General features: G+C 45.1%; 1 protein-coding gene across 3 annotated transcripts in view; it reads right to left on the minus strand.

Annotated features, from left to right (window-relative positions):
- Nucleotides 1-770, minus strand: part of HTR4 (5-hydroxytryptamine receptor 4) — a 111,397-nt gene extending 110,627 nt beyond the window's left edge. For 2 of the 3 annotated variants that reach the window (XM_039836488.1, XM_039836490.1), the window contains exon 1: nucleotides 532-770. The gene's annotated coding sequence lies outside the window, so the exon portion shown is untranslated. Of the gene's footprint in view, nucleotides 1-309 lie in introns of all 3 variants that reach the window. The other variant, XM_039836489.1, reaches the window with a different exon arrangement.
- Between the last annotated feature and the right edge of the window lie 6,564 nt (nucleotides 771-7,334).

Genomic DNA, 7,334 nt, shown 5'->3' on the forward strand with positions numbered 1-7,334 from the left:
ACACACCCTTACACACACAATCTCCTATAGTCAGGAAACGCACGAGCAGTTTCACAGGTACTTACGTACACAAGTACAGGGCACTCGCGCCCATCCTAGAGTGGTCCCAGGCTAGAGACGTGTCCTACACAAGCGCCAGCCCACCTACACCCTGAGCCGCCGCGCAGCCCATCCCTGCAGCAAAGCCGGGACTCCGGAGTCCAGAGCCCCCAAGCCCTTCACAGGGTCGTGCCGGCCCGCCTCCGCCGGGTCCTCACCCGCACACGTGGGCTCCCGGGCTCCTGACCCCTGCGCGCCCGCTGCACCTACCCGCTGCCTGAGGCGAGGGAGCGAGGCGCCCTGGCCGACTGGAGCGGCCACCCCCAGCCGCGGAGCCGAGCTTCTGCCGCCGCTGCCGCTGCCGCGCTCCCAGCAGCTGCCTGCGCCCTCCCCGCCGCCCCCTCGGGTGCCGGCTCCAGCCCCCGCGCTGGGAGGCCGCCGGGCGCCAGGGCGGCCGGGGCTGCGGGAGGCAGGACCCCCGCCCCGGCTCACCTGAGTGCGCCGCGCATCGTCCTCCTCCCCAGCTGGACGAGCAGGGTCCACAGACTCAACAGCTCCCAGCTCGAGCGGACCCCAGCTGTCGCCCCTACCCGGCGCGGGGGACAAGGACGGCGGGGGCGCGGCCCGCGCGGCCGTGCGCACAGGGCAGTGGGAGGCAGACGCGGGCGGGAAGGACCTCGCCCCTCAGGGCTGGCCTTTCCCGGCGCGAGCGCTGTCCTGGGCTCACTACTGGCTCCTGGGTCACCTTGGGCAAGTTGGTTAACGTCTCTGAGTGCCCATTTCCTCTATTGAAAGATAATAAATATGAAAGCTGTCAGTACTTGTGGTGCCCGTGCCAGGGAAAACCCTACCCCTCTAAAGCTTACTTCCTTATGCCTCTGACTGCCAGAGCAGGGTTAGTTTGCGAGCAGGGTTCAGAGTGAGTTCCGCTGGCCCTTAGAAGGCGCTCATGTTTTCCAGAGTCAATATTTCACTTGCCTCAAGTCTTCGTAAGTTAGTTTACCGTTTGTTTCCCGATTCTGGAAGTAGCATTTCTTCCAGCTCTGTTCACTTACAATCTTGAGCGCTTGATTAGAACCTCAGTGCTCCCATCTGTAGAAAGGGGACCATAAACTCACTGTTGTGTTGAGACTTACCAAAGTTCCTACCTATATGTCACTTAGGCCTCAAATTATAGGGACAAATTAGGTCAAGAGTTAAGCCAAGTTAGGAAAGGAAGGAGAAAGGAGAACCATCCTTTGGCGAAGCAGGTTAGGGGGCCAAGTGGCCGACTCTATGGATAATTCACCCCCTCAAGGACCACTAGGTCTGCATGGATGCTTGACAAGCACAGAGAATCTGTGACAGTAATTAATCTCCAAAAGCAAATAAGTCTTCCAAGACAATCAAAAAAATTATTAACTTAAAATGGTGAGCACAACCCAAGTGAACTGGAAATTTTAAATGACCAATCTACTCATGACAGAAACTCTTAGCTGGTCTCTTTCTTAGCTTCTCTCTCTGTTGATCCTGCCTCTCATTTCCTTCCTCCTTCTTTTACCAGGTCCCGTCTGTCTTCCTCACGGTCTATATTTCTTACCCATCTTACCTGTACACTATTTCTCTCTTTTTTCTCTTTCTTGTTCAGTCTCTCCCCATCCTATTATCACTTCTTTACCTGCTTTGTGCCCTGTCTCGGTATCAACACCTCTCATTGTCAGGCCTTCGCACCCATTACTTCTCTCCCTGGCGTGTGTGTGTCCTAAATCTTTATTCATCTTATATCCCCACTCAAAATTTAAGAGTGAAAAGTTAGGTTATTTTTCTAATGATGACATCCAAACTTAAATTTACTACTATGCCGCTTTCCCACACCAAATACGCCCGATAGATGATACCATTATCCTCACAGTCATGGAAGCATAAAGTCTGAATCATCTTCGATATCTCTACTTCCATTCCCCTTCTCCCCACTTTCCACTCACCATTTAGCCGCTTGTCAGTTCCCACGAAGTCTATCCCAGCTCTGCCTCTGGCATCTCTTCTTTCCTTCCTATTCCCACTGGATTGAATCATATTTTTTCTACAACCATCAAAAAGATCTTCCAAGTGGTCTCTGCCTTCCAGTCTATCCTTCCTGATATCAGCATGCTCTTTCTTCCTCGGGCAGATCCCCAGTGGTGTCACTCTTGCTCTAAAACCCTAATGTCCATGGGAGACAGAAAACAGCTCCCCAAAGATAACCATCTCTTAATATGTTCCCCTGCATGGCAAAAGGGACTTTGCAGATATGGTTAAGATAAGAACCTTAAAACGGGATAATGTCCTGGATTATACAGGCGGGTCCTTAAAAGTAGAAGAGAGAGGCACCAGAAGAGGTCAGAGTGATGCAATGTGCGGAGGACTCAGCCAGCTGTTACTGGCCTTGAAGATGGAAGAACACAGATGTCCTCTAGAACCTGCGGAAGGCAAGTAAACAGATTCTCTCTTAAACCCTCCAGAAAGGAAGACAGCCCTGCAGATACTTTGATTTGAGTGCAGCGAGATTCACGTCAAACTTCTGATCTGGAAAGCAATAATAATAAATAATAAATTTGTACTCTTTTACGATAATAAATTTGTATTGTTTTAAGCCACTAAATAATGTTGCAGCAGCTATAGCTGATAGAATGCCTCTCTTTTATGCACGGAAGTACACACGATTGCCTCATCTTGTTATTAAAAGAAAGCCAAGGCAGCCTTTACTTTCAGCTATCTTGCTATCCCTAATCCTGTGTTTCAAGCAATCTATTCCTCGAACACCTTCTTTTCTCCTCTCCTTTCTACCAGTGGTCTCAGGGGTGTCTCCAGAATGCCCTCCTCCAGACATGACCAGTCCTCCTTCTCTTCAATGTTCATGGATCCCTTAGAGCTGTTCCTGATCTCTCCCTTCTTTAATTCCCCAGAACTTTGTATTTCTCAAGGTGCATCCTATTTCAAATGGAGCTTTATAATGAGAGAGACGGGAACGAGAGAGGAGAGGACTCTCAATGCACAGATTGAAACTGCTCCTGGCTCTCTGCTCTCACAATGCCATGTTCATCTCTCTACTGTAGCAGTTGTTATCACAGTTGCTGTTTGTGAGTGACTTAGGGGTCCACATGGCCCAGGATGCTGAGTGCCTGCATGGTGGAGACCGGATCTTATCTTTCTTTCTATGTCTCGGCCCCTAGATCCATGCCAGGCACATAGTAGGGACTCAGTAACTGTTTGCTTTTGAATAAATGGATGAAGAGAGCAAGTGCAATGTTTGGTTGTGTTGAGCAGACAGGGTTATTAATAAAATTTTCTTGCGCCATCTGTCTCTATTTAGTGAGGCTGGTCAATTTCTGGAGCACCTCTGTTAATGCGATGCGGTTTCAAATGTGGTCGCTTTGACGCATAGCTTGAAACACAGACTTTTCTTCCCTTTTCTTAGTTTTATGTTTGTTTTGTTTTGCTTTTGCTTTTGCTCAAGAAGAGTCCTATAATAAAAGGGCTATTCTTTTTTTTTTTATCAGTTTTATTTTAAAAAGGATATTATTACTAGTTAAACTTTATAAACATGCAAACTCTTTGGCCCAATAATTGTACTTCTTAAAATGTACCCTAAGGGTAATGCACCTACTATACAAAGATTTGCCTAGGATAAGGTTCACTGCAGAATCTTTTATAAGAGTGAATAATTGCAAATAGCCCAAATGCCTAACAGTAAGAGATAAGCTAAATATATTATTCTTACTATAAAATACCAGTCAGGTATTAAACATGATTTTGTCAATTGATATTTATTATATACAAAGATGTTTATGAATAGTTTTACATTATTTTTTGTGCTTATCTGTATTTTCTATCATACAATAAGCATATGCTTTAAGGTTAGGTTCAATTGTTTTAAAAAAATAGCTTTGCTTCCAAAAGAAGAGTTGTAGAACACTTTGGTATTTTTCCAAGTTCCAAGAAAACCCATCTACAAATGAGTCAGTTCTCTAACTATGACAAAAGAAAGGAAAAATCAAGAAAGGATTGAAACATAATTTGGGCCAATCTTCATCCCATTAATTCATTCATTCTAGGAACAGTTATTGTACCATCTCCATCAAGGCCTTTGATAGCAAGCAACAGAAAAGGACCCTAGCTAACTTAAGCAAAAGAAAAATTATTGGAACTATTGAGGGGCTCACAGAATCACCGGGATACTAGAAGCCAGACTTGGAGAAGTTGGTACCAGAAGAGCTTCAGAGAACCAAAAAGAAGAAATTGCAGCAATTTCTGGATGATATGCCATCTCTCCTGACATGGTGAATGGGCTTCACCAGTTCTTCCGCCCTGGGTCACTCACCCAAGTTCAGAGTCACTGGACAACACACCAGACTGACCAAGGTTAGTTTTGTGTCTCTTCCTTCCCATGTTCTGAATCAGAGTGAGGAGGAAAAGGATCCAATCCCTCCACCATGATGACACACAATGAGGGAGACTTTATTTCCTCAATAAACTTGGGGTGCTGTTAGGAAGGTTAAATGGAAGCTGGCAGCCAGAGAATAATAAACGGCCACTACGAGCCCCTGTGATGTGCCAGGCTGTTCCGGCTTCCACACTTGGTTTCTCTGCCAGGAACCTTCTGGTACCAATAGCTCAGCAGAGCTAGCTGGCCAGGAGCACCACTCAGAGATTAAGGAGACTTTGATTCCATTGTTTCATTTATAAACTTGAAACACGTTAAGGTTTTCTGTTGCTAATTTCTCCTAGACTGCAGAAACAAATGCTATTTTTCCCTTCTGGGTGTTCAAACCCTGCTTGACTGGTACAAATGTCCTATTATGTACACGCCGCACAACAGCCAGCCACGACTGAAGCACCTTATCAGCACCACACCATGGAGGTTATCTTAAAAGTCTCAGAGTTGGTTTTTAATGTTTTTTAATTTTTCAATTACAGTCGACATTCAATATTATATTAATTTCAGGCATACAGCATAGGGGTTGGAGCAGTGTGCGTGTGTGTGAGCGAGAGAGAGAGAGAGAGAGAGAGAGAGAGACAAGAGACAGAGAGACAGAGACAGAGAGAGAGACAGAGACAGAGAGACAGAGACAGAGAGACAGAGACAGAAACAGAGACAGAAACAGAGACAGAGAGACAGAGAGAGAAGAAAGCAAAGAGAAAGGGACAAAGAAGATGGAAATTAAATTCCGAATCCAAATGGCTAAAATAAATCTATGCTTTTCTTGACCTCACAAACTTGAAGCCAGTATACCTTCCATCCACTTAAGAGCTGCTAAAACTTTAAACAGTTAGACAAAGAGTTTGAATACAGCTGCACAGGGACAGAAACTAAACTGTGAATACCTTTCCTATAATAAAGCCAGGACAGCTGGATTCATGTGAATTAACTTCACAGAATAAATAAGAACTTAGAACAAGTCCCGCTGGCATCTGTGGGCACACTGGGTCATTCCCAAGAGTGCTCAGTTTACCTTAGAGATAATCACTCTATCTGAAGAAACAACTTTTAACAAAAACTTCCCGTAAATGAAGTCGTGAGTGGAGGAAGCTTTGCATTCTGTTGTTGGTAAGAGTCACATCTCCCACAGAGGGACACGTTTATTCTTATTTTCTGTGGTGTCCTGGAGTGTCTGATCATCTCCACTCCACCAAACCCAAATCAGACCCGAGGAGAGAGGCCTGCTGCTCAGACTCCGCGGCTGGCCTCCAGGGCGCTCTTCCCCTGGGCTCTGCCTCCTCCCCTGCCTACCTCACTGCTCTCTAGCCTTGTTGGGCTTTAGGTTTCTAGTTCTGCACAGCTCTTTCCGGCCTCAGGACATCTGCATTTACTGTTTCAAACACCTAAAATGCATCTCCTCTGGTTCAGCCTAAATATTTTTTTTACAGAGATGTTTCCCCTTGACCATGTATGCCCTATCTGTTATTTTCTGTTCTACCAGTCTGTAAATGCCACGTGTATCCTTTATTTTACTCTGTAACTAATTCATTGATGTATTTTTCTTTTCACTCGTTTACTCTCTGCCTCTCCAGTAAAACCTATGGTGCTAGGAGGGAGAGACTGCACTTCCTGCAGACCCTGGTGTACAGTAGGCACTCCCTTGTGAAGTCGGATGGATGGAACTATGAACCGAACAACTGGATTTAAATTCAGAGCTCCTATGCTTTCCAGGAGGTCAGAGTTGTCCAGGAACCAAGGGCCTTTGGGCCAAAGACCCCACATCTGTGTATAGGAAAGGATGATCACTCACCTCTATGAGAGGGTGTGGTTTCATAGCCTTGTGTGCAGGAAGGGCTGTGAAATGGAACAGGTGGTTTAAATGCGGTGTTATCATGTCTGCTACTGAAAAGTGGATGAGGAGCCAGAGAAGGAGGAAAGAAGCAGCCCAGGTTGCCTCTAACTAGCAAAGAACTTCCCAGAAGTCAGTTTAGTCCAAGGAGAATCAACGTGATTGAGCAAGAGAGTACGAGACCACATCAATTCAAAACACAGTGTTCTTAGTGACTTGCTGCGTAGCCCAGTCTGTATGGACCTGCTGTTTGAACACTGAAAAGCTGACTGCCTGAAGCTGCAGAGAATAGAGGCAGATAAAGGGCAGCCAAGCAGAGTTATCGCAGTCCAGATAAGAGGCTCCTGGTTCTTTTTTGTGCTGAGCTATTCTTTGTCCTCCAGTCTTCCTGTTATCATTGGATTTAATCTATTTACGTTTGAAAAGGTCGTTAACTAATTCATGTTTTATTATCAATGACAATCAAATAAATTAATATTTAGCTTCTTGAGAAGGAAAATGAAAATAAAGTCTTCAAAGAATAGCTAACTCAATAGACATCATGGGTGTGATCTGCCAAATAAAACTCTGGCACAGCTGAAATTTTACAATTTATTTTTAAATTTATATATTGTAAAATTTGCTAAGCTTTGATGTGCAGTTCTGTGAGTTTGGACAATTTTACAGACGTGTAACCAATATCACTGTTATGATATGGCAAAACTGAATTTTAACACAGACAAGAGTATTTGGGAATAAATTATAAATATTCTATTTGATGGGACATTTTTGATGAGCTGTGGCTAATATGAATAAGTCTCCTCCTCCTTCACCCTGCTTCTCCTCCCATGCCTTATATCAGTTCATCTTATTCTGAAACCTGGAAGCTTTTGTCCTGAAACTAGCAGACGAGATGCTAATGAGGGTGGAAGCTTCAGTGAGAAGAAGAGACAAGTGGGCAGATGTGGACTGGCCTCTTGCCCCACTAGATTTCTTGGACTGGTATGGGCTGCAGAGAGAAAAGGTTAG

Source organism: Pteropus medius, unplaced genomic scaffold (genome assembly GCF_902729225.1).
Source record: "Pteropus medius unplaced genomic scaffold, Ma_sr-lr_union100, whole genome shotgun sequence".
Classification (NCBI taxonomy): domain Eukaryota; kingdom Metazoa; phylum Chordata; class Mammalia; order Chiroptera; family Pteropodidae; genus Pteropus; species Pteropus medius.